Source organism: Ceratotherium simum, chromosome 5, assembly GCF_057802395.1.
Source record: "Ceratotherium simum simum isolate JZ-2026a chromosome 5, ASM5780239v1, whole genome shotgun sequence".
In the NCBI taxonomy this organism is placed as follows: Eukaryota; Metazoa; Chordata; class Mammalia; order Perissodactyla; family Rhinocerotidae; genus Ceratotherium; species Ceratotherium simum.
In genome coordinates this window covers 39,544,529-39,556,792 of record NC_141904.1, presented here as the reverse complement: position 1 = coordinate 39,556,792, position 12,264 = coordinate 39,544,529, and the positions used below count along the sequence as shown (strand labels likewise).

At 36.7% G+C, this 12,264-nt stretch overlaps 1 long non-coding RNA gene across 1 annotated transcript in view; it reads left to right on the top strand.

The window, feature by feature from the left end:
* LOC147917010 (uncharacterized) overlaps nt 1–12,264 on the top strand; it is a 221,848-nt gene that overhangs the window by 156,404 nt on the left and 53,180 nt on the right. The window contains exons 3-4 of the long non-coding RNA XR_015552359.1: nt 3,132–3,184; nt 10,830–10,925. This is a non-coding gene — a long non-coding RNA (uncharacterized LOC147917010). The remainder of the gene's footprint in view (nt 1–3,131; nt 3,185–10,829; nt 10,926–12,264) is intronic.

Sequence of the window (12,264 nt, the reverse complement as noted above, 5' to 3'; positions counted from 1 at the left end):
AGCCAAAGAATTAATTAGTTGCAGTCTGGAAGTGTGGGGAGGGGGAGGATATGAGAGACATAAAAGAAGAGACTTTACTTAGGGCTTTGAGGATTTATAAACTGATCTATTTTATAGGAATCTTAGAAATTTTTGTCTGTGGAGATTGTGAAGCTACAGAAAACAAAAATAGCATCTACACAAATGCAATGAGGAAATAGCAAAGCCAAAGATAAGTCCAAATTCAAGCGTCACTAAACGGATGAGGATATCAAACTCCAAGAAAAATAGATACCAAACTAAAAGAAGACATTATTCTTTAATAAACGGAATTAATATAGCAAAAATAATATTTAAAATAAATGTAATTATATCTTTGGAATAATTAAAAGAGAATAAAAATCCATCAATATTAAGAACTCATTAAAATATTAAAAATAAAAATATGATATTAAATTAAATCAAAATGTTTTCAGTAGATGGGCAAAAAATCAGAATATTGTGAGTATAATTGTCACAGTTAAAAAAATGAATTATGAATTTAGATTATCAAGCCAAAAAATGATCAAATGAGGAAAAGATAAAAGAATTAAGTAAGATGAAAAAGTTACAAAACATAGAAGATAGGTTTATGGGTTCCTGTATCCATATGGTATGAGTACAGTCAGTAGAAATGAGAGATAATGAAGAGGTGGAAATATTCAAACAAATAATAAAGAAAATTCCTTAGGCATGAAAAAACAGCATGGATGTTTAGATTAAAGACAATTGAGAGATAACCAAAATGAAGGATTAGGGAATAAAAGACACACTCCTATATACATTTAGGTGAAAGTTCAGATAAAGAAAAATCAAAATCCAGAAATTTTGGAAAAGAAAAATAAAAAAAAAAAAAAGAAATTATGATCAACAGATTAAGGATCCCATTGACAGTGGACATTTATCCATTCTAGATAGTAGGAAAAAAAGAGCGATATCTTCCAATATTCTGAGGTACAATGATTTTGAACATATAATTCCATATCCAGTCAAATTAGCATACAAACAACACACATGTGTGAGCAACTAAAATTTAAATACTCTCAGGCCTTTCCCCCTCATTCAGCTCCAGAATGCTTGTGCCAAAGTTTATACTCTCCAGACAGGACATTGGAAGGGTCTTCTACTAGGAATCTAACCTGCCCCAAAGAAAATGTACCAGGTCACTGAAAACACAATTTCCCACCAAAATGACCTAACCAGATGACACTACAGTGAAGCCTATAAGGAACAAGTCCCACTCCCTGGCACAGAGCTTCCAATCAGCTATTTTACAAAGGCACCAAAGCCATTAAGGTACAGAAAAAGATACACACCCAAGTCTTCTGACTCCAAGGCTGATGGCCTTGCCTGCTACATCACTATACTTCTCATCACCTAACTTTAGTGATCAAGTTGAATGAGGCACGTAAAAGAATATATAAATCATTTAAAAAGGATTTGTTTTAAAGAATTCATAGGGGAAAAGAAAAAAGGACTATGTTTCATGCTGGGCAAAATACTGGCCAAGTGTGCCTGTAGCTGTCTTGAAGCATTTAAATATATCCAAAACACCTATGAACCTCTCTCTAGAAATCCTTCCTTCCCACCACAAGAAGACCAACATTTCTTTAGGAATTGTTTGACAGTGCAAGTTACACAAATGTCCAAATTTTCTTGTATTTATTGTAGAGTTTCATAATCTCTGGTTTCTTCCATTTTATTTCTATCTCATATAAAACTAAAAGATTTTTTGTCTAGAAGGAAAGCAAGGGTGCATTTAATTGTCTTATACTAGGTTCCAAGGTCACAAGTTTAGCAAAAGAATTTTCACTGAATCTCCTCAATCCCAGTCCAATATTCCCATCCCTTTTCTAATTAGAATTCAAATAAAATGAGATTTCAGAATGTTGACAAGCATAGTATGATGGACTAAGGTGTGATATTTGTTTATCAACAATAATTTAGAATAATTTTCCTACAAAAATGCAAGGAAGCACTTTCCATAGAGTGGTACATTGAGCCAAAGAGGAAGAGCCTCCTCAGTTCCAAAAACAAAAGAATGGTCGTGCTATCCCTTCTCCTTCAGGATCATCGCAATATTTTCCAAATTCTATCACTTTGATGATTGATGAGCAGTGGAGAATGGGCTTTCCGGCATAGATCCTTACCTTTAAAAATTGGTTTTGAAAGGTTGAAATATATTACCCGTCAATCCATGGATAGCTGACAGGTATAGGAGTGTTGAACTCTTTGATAATTCTTCCATTTCTTCTATTGTTTTTGTATGTCAAAAGGTTTTTACCCTTTTGAGGTTAATTAAAAACCATATTATGAAAAATTTCAAATATATGTACAAATAGAATAATAAAATAAATCCACATATACTCACCATCCAGACACAATAACTATCAAACTTTTTCACACTTACTTCACGTATTCTTTTTACTCTGTCTTACTTCTTTGCAGAAATATTTGGAAAAAACCATCCCAGACATCATGCCATTTTACTCTGCATCGTTCAGTGTGCATCTCTAAAAATTACTGACAGTTTCTTACATCATCACAATGCCACTATCAAGCCTATTAAAATGGCAATCTAATACCCAATCTATGGCCACATTTCCCGGATTTTCTCAAAAGGTGTATGATACTTAATTTTCATGAGTCACCTTGTCTTAAAATGTCTCTTGATTAAGATATAGAATTGGGGTTTTATTTTTTATTTTTATTTAAGGGAGAAAAAGTAAAGAAAAGGAGGGGAGGAGAAAGAGAGAGACAGAGAGGGAGGGGGAGAGAGAGAGAGACTGCTATAATCCCTCTGCAGTTTGGGCATGAGTGTTCCGACCTGACCAGAGGGGCATTTGGGTGCAGCACCAAAGTCTTTGTGTGCACATGGATTTTATACAGTGCACCTCAGAAAATTTGGTTTTCCTGAAAAACACTACAATTGCATTTAAAAGAAGCAAAGATACGACTTTGGCTGTTTAAAGGTCCTTTTCTTTTCAGTTAAATGCATGTTCCAAGGATGTGTGTTAAGAATAGCTGCAAAATTTTCATGCATTTAGATATGAGATCCAAAATTCTTAGCATTCACCTCTCTTAACCTCATTCTCTTTGTTTTCTTCTCATAGGGCCCTCCCTCAAAGAAGATGAATTTTTGGATAATAGTTGGGGGATGGAAGAGGTAAAGTAGTTAAATTGTCTTTTTTTCACCTTTTGTGTATCATGTGTCTGATTTTAGAACATCCTGACATTAGCTACTATCCCTCTTAAACACCATTCTTCTCTGTTACAATAAATATGCCTAAGACAAGAAGAGGGCTGGGGATTACTTGGCTAATAATGACAGGAGGCTTCCACTTTGCCTGGAGACGTTTTTTCACTCTGGGGATAACGCGCGTTTTTTTCACTCTGGGGATAACGCGCCACAGTAAGTAGTGGGATGGATGAAGGGTACAAATTTCTTTTGTAAAGTGGAAGAAAGGTAGATTTTCAGGCAGATCAGTTTTAGGAAAAAGAAGATGTGATGTTGATTCCTTTAGATTGTTCCTGCTCCTATAACCTTTGGGTTGATTTCATGTACTCACTTTGGTATCCAAGTTTGAAGAAAACTGCTCTCTCCAAGGCAAAGATAGAGCAATGGAAATTAGCATAAGTATGGAAGGGGCAGTGCATTCTTGCTCTTCTTGGGTCAGTACTTGTGATATGCAAAGTCCGCAGTTCTGAATAAAAAGTTGGGAAATTGGGCTCTGCCCCTCACTAGCAGTGGGATCTTTAACCAAACACTCTGTTCCTTGAGTCTACATCCCATCCATGAAATAAGAGTACTCAAGTCTCTTCCAGCTTTAATGCTAAATGGCTCTAGGTTGATTGTAGTGTGCAATTCAAGATTGGGAGGTCGATCTGGGTAGGTTATGGAGATCCTTGAAGGTCAGAGAAAGAATTCGTAGCTTTTTATGGGAATCATTGCCAATGACCAAGAATGGTGAGAATGTATACAACTATAAGGCTCAAAAGCAATAGAAGGGATTTGAAGATTGTAGTCAGTTTCTGTTATCCAGGCTCTGGTGCTATCCACTAATGTGAGTAATGGGAGGAGATAGTAATGACTAATATTTGTGCTTTGGGGTCTATATTATTTAATATTTACTCAGTAATTCAAAGAAAAAGTGAGTCAATTGGTTTCATTTTACAGACTAGAAAACAGATTAGAGGGGAGTTAAGTATGTTGCCGAAGGTCACACAGTAGCAAATGGCAGAACCAGGACTCAAACTCAGGGTGTGTCTTACCCTAAACACCGTGGTCTTTACATTACAGCTATTCTTCAAGTATTTTGTGTTGTGAGCATGGGTACATGAATTTGAACAGGCCCTTGCTTTGTATTAAATTGTTTTAAATAACCTTTAAGGTTTTAATTCTATACTTTCGATTTTAACCCATGGCATTATAAATAAGGTCTGGGCAAGGTGTCTCCTGTAAGCTCTGGGAAAGAAAATAAAAGGAAATAACTCTGAGAAGTCGCACGCACACAAAACACAAACTAAGGGAAGATTTAGAATAAATACAAGGATGGTTACGTACCAAATCATTATCACGCTTTTTCTACTCTGTAAGAGACAATACAAACAACCTCTATTTGACAATCTTGCACCTAATTTCGAGAATTCACAAACAGATTTCTTATTTTACTGTTTCTATGACAACACATGACATTTCACGTACGTTTTTCAAGGAAGGAAAGGTGAAAATTACTCTCAGTGTTAAATTGAATTTTTCTCCTTCTCCTCACCTATTTTATTCATAGACACTTAGAAAGTACAGCAATTTCACGTTCCTTTCAGAATTTCAGTGCCATTTTTCTACATTAGGTACAGAATTAAATGAATTCATCTTCAATTCCTTTTTCTAAGTCCAGTATTTTTATGGAGAAAAAAGTTTCCCTACGGTTGCTCTATTCAACAAGGAATATTCAGTACAACAGGGGTAGTTTCATAAAATTATATTCATTTTTTGTGACTTTTAAATTTGTAATCTGACGGTATTTTAGACTTATCATTGCTAAATTTGGGTGTGGTCTTCCATTTGCTTTATGCAGTTTTTCCACATTTCTGTCTACTAGCAGACAATTATATGAGGAAAGAGTCAATGAATATTTGGGAAGGAATGAATAATTGAATACAGAAACATTTTTGAAGTAATTTTTATTTGGAAAACAAGATTCTTTTAGAGTTAAATATTTTGATAGTTAAAGAATAATTCATTTTGGGATTAAAAAACTTGATATCTATTGAATATTAACAGTTGTTTTAGTCAAGGTTCTCCAGAGAGACAGAATCAATGAGATGTATATTTTTAGAGAGAAAGATTTATTTCAAGGAATTGGCTCACATGATTGTGGAGGCTTGGTAAGTCCAAAATCTGCAGGGCAGGCCAGCAGGCTGGAAACTCAGCAAAGAGTTGCGGTTTAAGTCCAAAGATGGTCTGTTGGTAGAATTCCTTCTTGCTTGAGGAGGTCAATCTTTGTTCTTAAATTTAGGCCTTCAACTGATTGAATGAGGCCCACTCACATTATGAAGGAAAATCTGCTTTACTCAGCTGATCAGTCCACTGATTTAAATGTTAGTCTTATCCAAAAAACTCTTGCACAGAAACATCCAGAATAACATTTGATCAAATATCTGGGCACCATGCCTCAGCCACATTGACACATAAAATCAACCACCACAGTAGTATTGTGCCTTATTTGAGGGGCTGGTGTTTTAAAGATGAATTGGGGGACCAACACTGTATGGTAGAATATTTTGGCCTCCATTTCCAACTATATTCCAGGTATATTTATTATTTGTTAAATGCCTACAATGTGCCAGACATGGTTCTTGCTTGTGGGGATTAGTCTAATGGGAAATTATTATAGTCTAAAGAGCCACTGTGAATGATTTCATATCTTATGGAGGTTAGCCTTTTGCTCAGCATCAAGTGGCTCATTGACAATGGAAAAAATATCGCTTAGAAAACAACCCTTTATACTTATATGGTGTTTCATAGTATCCCAAGCATTTTAATATCCATTATTTGATTTGAGTATCACAATAATCCTTGACAAAGCAGGGATGATATTTCATTCCCATTTCACAAAAGAGAAGCCTGGCATCGTCCTTCTGAGGAAGTAGTGACATCCCAATCTCTCACTCCTTGACTCTGACTGAAGTTCTTGAAGTGGGCGTCATTTCCTCAAGGCCATGACAATTATGAACGAAGAAGCCAAGACTTGGATTTATTTCTATCAAACGTGTTCTGTCAGCTTCTATGTTATTTTCACTGTGTGTGTGTATGTGTGTGTGTGTGTGTGTGTGTGTGTCTGTATGGATATGGAGTGCGTAGAGAGACAATCTCTATTTCTTATGTTCAAAAATAAATCCAAAGAACATGGAACGAACATCCTCTCCAGCCCATTCACTGTGGGCTGCCCTAATAGCTGCTTTCGTGGGATTACGTCCCAGCTGGCTAGTTTCCAAATGTATATTTACTAGGAACAAAGATTTTCATCTTGCTTCTTAGATCCATAATAGCATTTCAAAGCATGAAAACAAAAGGAATGAGCAACTGGTTGATTAAGAAATTTAAAGTGGGTGAGAAGAAAACTGAAATGGCTGATGAAACAAAAACAGAATGGAACTTTTATTTATATTTTTGGTTCTCTCCCATTACCACTTCTAGCCCTACTGCACACATGCCCAACACCTTCTCATCACCCTACAACTAGCTCTTCCTAATAAGTAAGGTGCTTTTCAGGCGAATTTAACCTGATTCACTCTTCAAAAGTAGCACATCTTCATGCAGAGGCAGGGCAATGTGGTGGAAAGAGCAGGCATTCTGCGGTGAGGTAGACTGCCATTTATTTTATGTGTGATGTGTGGAAAGTCACTCAACCACTCGGAACCACAGTTTCTTTATCTGTAAAATAGAATGATAATAATTAATTTCCAGAATTCTTGTAAGGATCAAATGAAGCAATGCATTTGTGTGTGCCTATAGTAAGTAGGCTCAGTAATCTTAGCCACCTTCTACTTGACAAGAAAAAGAAAGCAAATGATTACAAAATTTTAAAGACCCTAAGAAACGAAGACAAGAATTCTGGCACCAAATCTTTATTTGTGGAGGGGTCCTGCTGAGCATCCTTGCCATCACACTGCCTCGCCTTGCTGACCTACTTCAGGACTGACTCGGCCCATCAACTATGCTAAATGAGTGCACCCATTAACACAAGGCGAAGGCAAGGCTTATCCAATTTTTACTGCCACAGACTACTTTGGTTTTATCTAGTGTTTATCGCAAGGGAAGTACTGAGCAGGAGGAACTCTCACAAGCCTGAAAAAAACCTGCTGCTTTTAAAGGACTTCCAGTTTCCCTGTGCATTTACAAATTTGAAGACTGAGTTTTGAAGTTCCAGATATGCTCCCTACCTTTAGTAGAGTTTTAAAAAACTCTTTTGGTCATTGCTATGTGGCACAAAGGGTTATGTTATTTTGGTAATAACGAAATGTTAATTTCTACTTTGTCTGCTTTCACATTACCAAGTGTTTCCCATTTCAAAGCCTCTTATTTTTTCTTTTTTCGCAGGGAACTGTCCCCTTTCAAGTGGTAGAAATATTTTGTTTGTGACACAACTTCAAACTTACAGAAAAATTGCAAGATAGTATAAGGAAATCATGTACACTCTTTACACAGCTTCAGAAATTATTTACATTCTTTCTTTCCCTTTCTCATCAATTTTCTGAAACATTTGAGATTAAGTTGTAAACATGGCCCCTCTTTGGCCCTAAATATTTCAGTGTGCATTTCTCTAATCACAAGGGCATTCTATGGGCCGGCCCAGTGGAGCAAGCGGTTAAGTGTGTGTGCTCCGCTGCGGCGGCCCGGAGTTCACCGGTTGGGATCCGGGGCGTGCACTGACACACCGCTTGGCAAGCCATGCTGTGGTGGCATCCCATATAAAGTAGAGGAAGATGGGCATGGATGTTAGCCCAGGGCCAGTCTTCCTCAGCAAAAAGAGGAGGATTGGCAGATGTTAGCACAGGGCTGATCTCCTCACACACACACACACAGAAACAAGGGCATTCTCTTACATAACCACAGTACAATGATCAAAATTAGGAAATTTAACATTGATACAATATTAGTATCTAATCCACAGTCTATAGTCATATTTCATCAATTGTACCAACAATATCTTTTATAGCTATTTTTTTTCTGGATCAGGAACCAATCTAGGATAACACATTTCATTTAGTACTTAAGTTTCTTTCCTCTCCCTTCATCTGGAACAGTTCCTCAGCCTTTCTTTGTCTTACTTGACCTTGATGCCTTTGAAGGTCCCTTTGAATACAAGTTTGAGTTTGTCTGGTGTTTCCTCATCACTGGATTCAGGTTATGCCTTTTTGGCTGGAATATCCCAAAAATGATATTCTCACTTCTCAGTGCATCACATCAAAAGGTACATGATGTGGCTTTGTCCCAATATTGGTCACGTTAACTGTGATCCTTTGATTAAAGTCATGTTTGCTAAGTTTCTCCACACAAAGGTACTCTTTTTCCCTTTGTCATTAATTCGAGGGGAGTTACTTTGTCTTTGACAGTACGTAGAAATTTTGTTTGTCATCAAATGTTCACCTACTAGATTTACCATTCGTTTTTGATTTTGTAACTCTATCATTTCATCCATATTTATTAGTTAGCAGTCTACTGAGAAGAAGAATTGTCCCTTTGCATCTATCTATCTACCTGTATCAATATGGACTCATGGATTCTTATCCTATTCGATGAGTTATAATCCATTACTATCTTTATTTATTTTGATGCTCAAATTATCCCAGATTTAACTAGTGGGAAACCCTTCAATCTAGCTCCCTGTGCCTTTTTGGTAGGTTTCCATGATTATTTTTAGCATGCACTGGCTCAACAATATGTTTCAGGTTCATCTTTTACTCTCCTGCCCCAGCCCTGGAATCAACCTTTTATCCAAGGAGCCCTGGCACTAGGTATACTCATTGCTAATAGTGTAACATTACTTCTAGATCCACTCAGCAACAAAGCTAGTAAATATCTGTATCAGTTATGAACCTTGTGTTCATGCTGATTATGTCAATCCCAAATCGACACCACTGTGGGATATATTCCAGTCTCTCCCCATCCCTTATCTGTAACTGTCTTCACTACCACTGAGAAACCTGGCTTTCATCATCCCAAATATGTTTAATCATTAGCTTAAACCTCAGTACACAAAAGGTAGCAGGAAGGGCAGAAAAAGGAGACCTTTAACATCTGCTGGTCATGGCTGCCACTTTAGCAAAATGTTGAAGGTCCAGAGGAAAATGGTATCTAAATCTCTCTCATAGCCTATTTCCTCTTCTTAAAGAGATATCATGGGTGGTGACTCTCAGTTTGACAGTCCATGTCACCATCTTCTCCACTGCTTGATTGCCTCTAGAACCACAAGTAGACATGGCATTTTTCACATCTCCAGGCCAGAGCTACATACTTGAATGATCATCTTGAGAATGAGAAAGATAAACCTTATCCTTAGACTCACTGGTAGAAACTTTTGGATAGGGTTCATCCATTGACTGGTCAACAGTCTGGTGCTGTATGTTTTAGTGAAAATTTTCTTAGGTACCAGACCATATCCCAAGAAGAAATGTGTGATATAGGAATCTATTTTCCCCATCAAATCTAAATCTTATCTAGGAGGCCAACCCAGTAAGACATCCTTCTTTCCCAATAAGGAGCTAAGCTGAGACTGATGGTCCCAGAGGCTGTGTTAGAATTGGTGGGGTATTTTCTCAGTGTAAAGTGCTGAAGCTGGACGGGGAATCTGAAACATAATAAGAAAATTATAGACAGAAGGTTAAAAACACATGCCAACGTTCTGATTTGAAAGGAGAAGCAAGGCCAAAAATGGGGAGATAATAAATAAAATCAGACATAAGACTATCAGAGGAAAACCAGGATGCTCAGGGAGGCAGGGAAAGGGCAGACTGCAAAGGGACAATGTGTGGGAGGCCTGCTTTGGGTGGTGCTGTCTGTGAGACCTGGTCTTAAAGAAACCGGGCAGACCCTGATAGACTTTAATCATATCCCTTCTCCTGCAAGTTGTTGACCCTACAGATCAACCTCTTTTACTGCAGCATCCCTTTTCTTGTCATCCCAAGCTAGTTTTGTATAAAAAGCCTATATGGAGATACCTGCAGTGAATCCCTTTTTAGCAGGGAGTCATGGCCATTCTGATTCCTCCTGCTGCTCCTTTTATGTAAATCATTTGTCATATAAGCAGAGAGTGTTAAAAAAAAAAGCAATTACTGTAAAACACTTTTCTCTGGAGCCTAATAGCTTTGTTCAAATATCTACTTGGTCATTTACTAAGTACGTGTGTGTATGTGTGTATCTTACCTAACCTTATTGTGCCTCAGTTTCTTCATCTATAAAATGGGGTTGATAGAACCTAGTTACGGTGCAGTTTTGAGAATTATAAAACATTTATCATAGTGACTGGCACATAATAAATGCTTAATAATAACTAGCTATTATGTTAGTTTGGTTGTTACTGTTTTTATACTTTTTATGAAATCATTATATTATTTCCACCTCCCGACATTCTTATGAGACTGATGAGTAGATTATGACTGCAATTTTATAGGAACAGTCTGAGAATGGGGGAAAATAAAACTTTCTCAAGAATATATAACTGGTGAGTGGCAAAGAAGGAATGCCAGGCTGTGGATTCCAGAGTTGATGTGCGTTAACGAGATCCTCTTGTATGTTTTCTCCCCAGGGATGGAGTAATTTGGGGCACTAAACCCTGGTTCCATGGTCATGTCACTGTCCTCATATATCTCTGGATGGGAGCAACCTGCCTATGTCTTTACAGGTAGCTTCCTTATTGTCTGCTAGATTATCTGTTGTGGGAACATCCTAGTGTTAAGATGGGTCCTCATGGAGTTTACCAATTGCCTGGCCGCTTATCTGCTACCCATCACTCCATTTTCTGATTGCCTTGTTCTGGCTACACAGCTGTCCTCAACATTGGTCTCACCTCTGTTCAACTCAAGTTCAGACCCCAGCCCTTCCATTCAGTGCAATTCTGGATAATGTTTTACAAGATCCAAAAAAGTCCATATTTAAAGAACTCTCCTTTTCAAAATGTGATTAACAATGTTGCAACTAAGTTCATCACAGGGATACTGCATGGTTCAAAAGAAGTAACTAGATATCATATTGCACCTAAATCTATAAAGTTCTATACAAGTTAAAGGTCCTATTGTTAAAAATAAAATTTAAAAATCAGATGCAATGACAGTAATTTAAGTGATGCTTGGTATATTGACTGAAACTGCACTTGAAAGAGAATAAAATGAAGCAGTTATGGAAAGCTACTATTTTTCCCTCTGAAGGAGAAAAATAACATAACTGAATTAGACTGACTGCCAAAAATTGACTTAGCAATTTTTACTTCTATTATGATTCCATCTTTTCACAAAGTGAAATTCTATTATTTTGCTATTATGAGTAAAGATGGTGACATAAGAGCAAAATTTATCCGAATGCCTTTAAATCTTAGAAGTTTTCTACTCTGTCATCCTTCTCCCTTCATATTTCACATCATACTTATACTTAAGACCTAAAAATTAATATTTTCAATGACATATGCTGATGCTTTATATGGTCAATACTCCAAATTTTGGAGCCATGTAAAAGGTGAAAAATAATGATCTGCTCCTGTGCACCATATCAGCACATTTCTTCCTAAAATAAGCTCTGAAATTTGGTTTTCTGAAGCTTGAATTGCAGTCTTAAAATGGTTGCATAATGTGTCAAAAAAAGTGATATAAAAAAGAACAAAATAAGATTCTTTTTTGGTTGGTAAAACAGTATAATAGCTCCCAGGAAATATTTTGCTCACCTTTGGTTTTTCTCACAAAGTTATTGAAATCAATAAAACTACATTTCTAAAGAACTCATATTCCATGATGTCCAAGTAACACAACTACAGTTTTTTGGTTGAATTAAAGAAAGCCCCAAAGCAACCCTACTGGCAGAAAGTTTATTGAGGAGAGGAAAGAGAAGAGGGCAGACTTGTAGCTAATATAGATTTTGGTGATTAAAAAATGAGAATAGAAACAAGAATTTTACCTGAGTTAGGATAATACTTGGCGAATTTCCATTTAATGTGAATGGAAAAATCAACATAAATTTACATGTTTCATGTA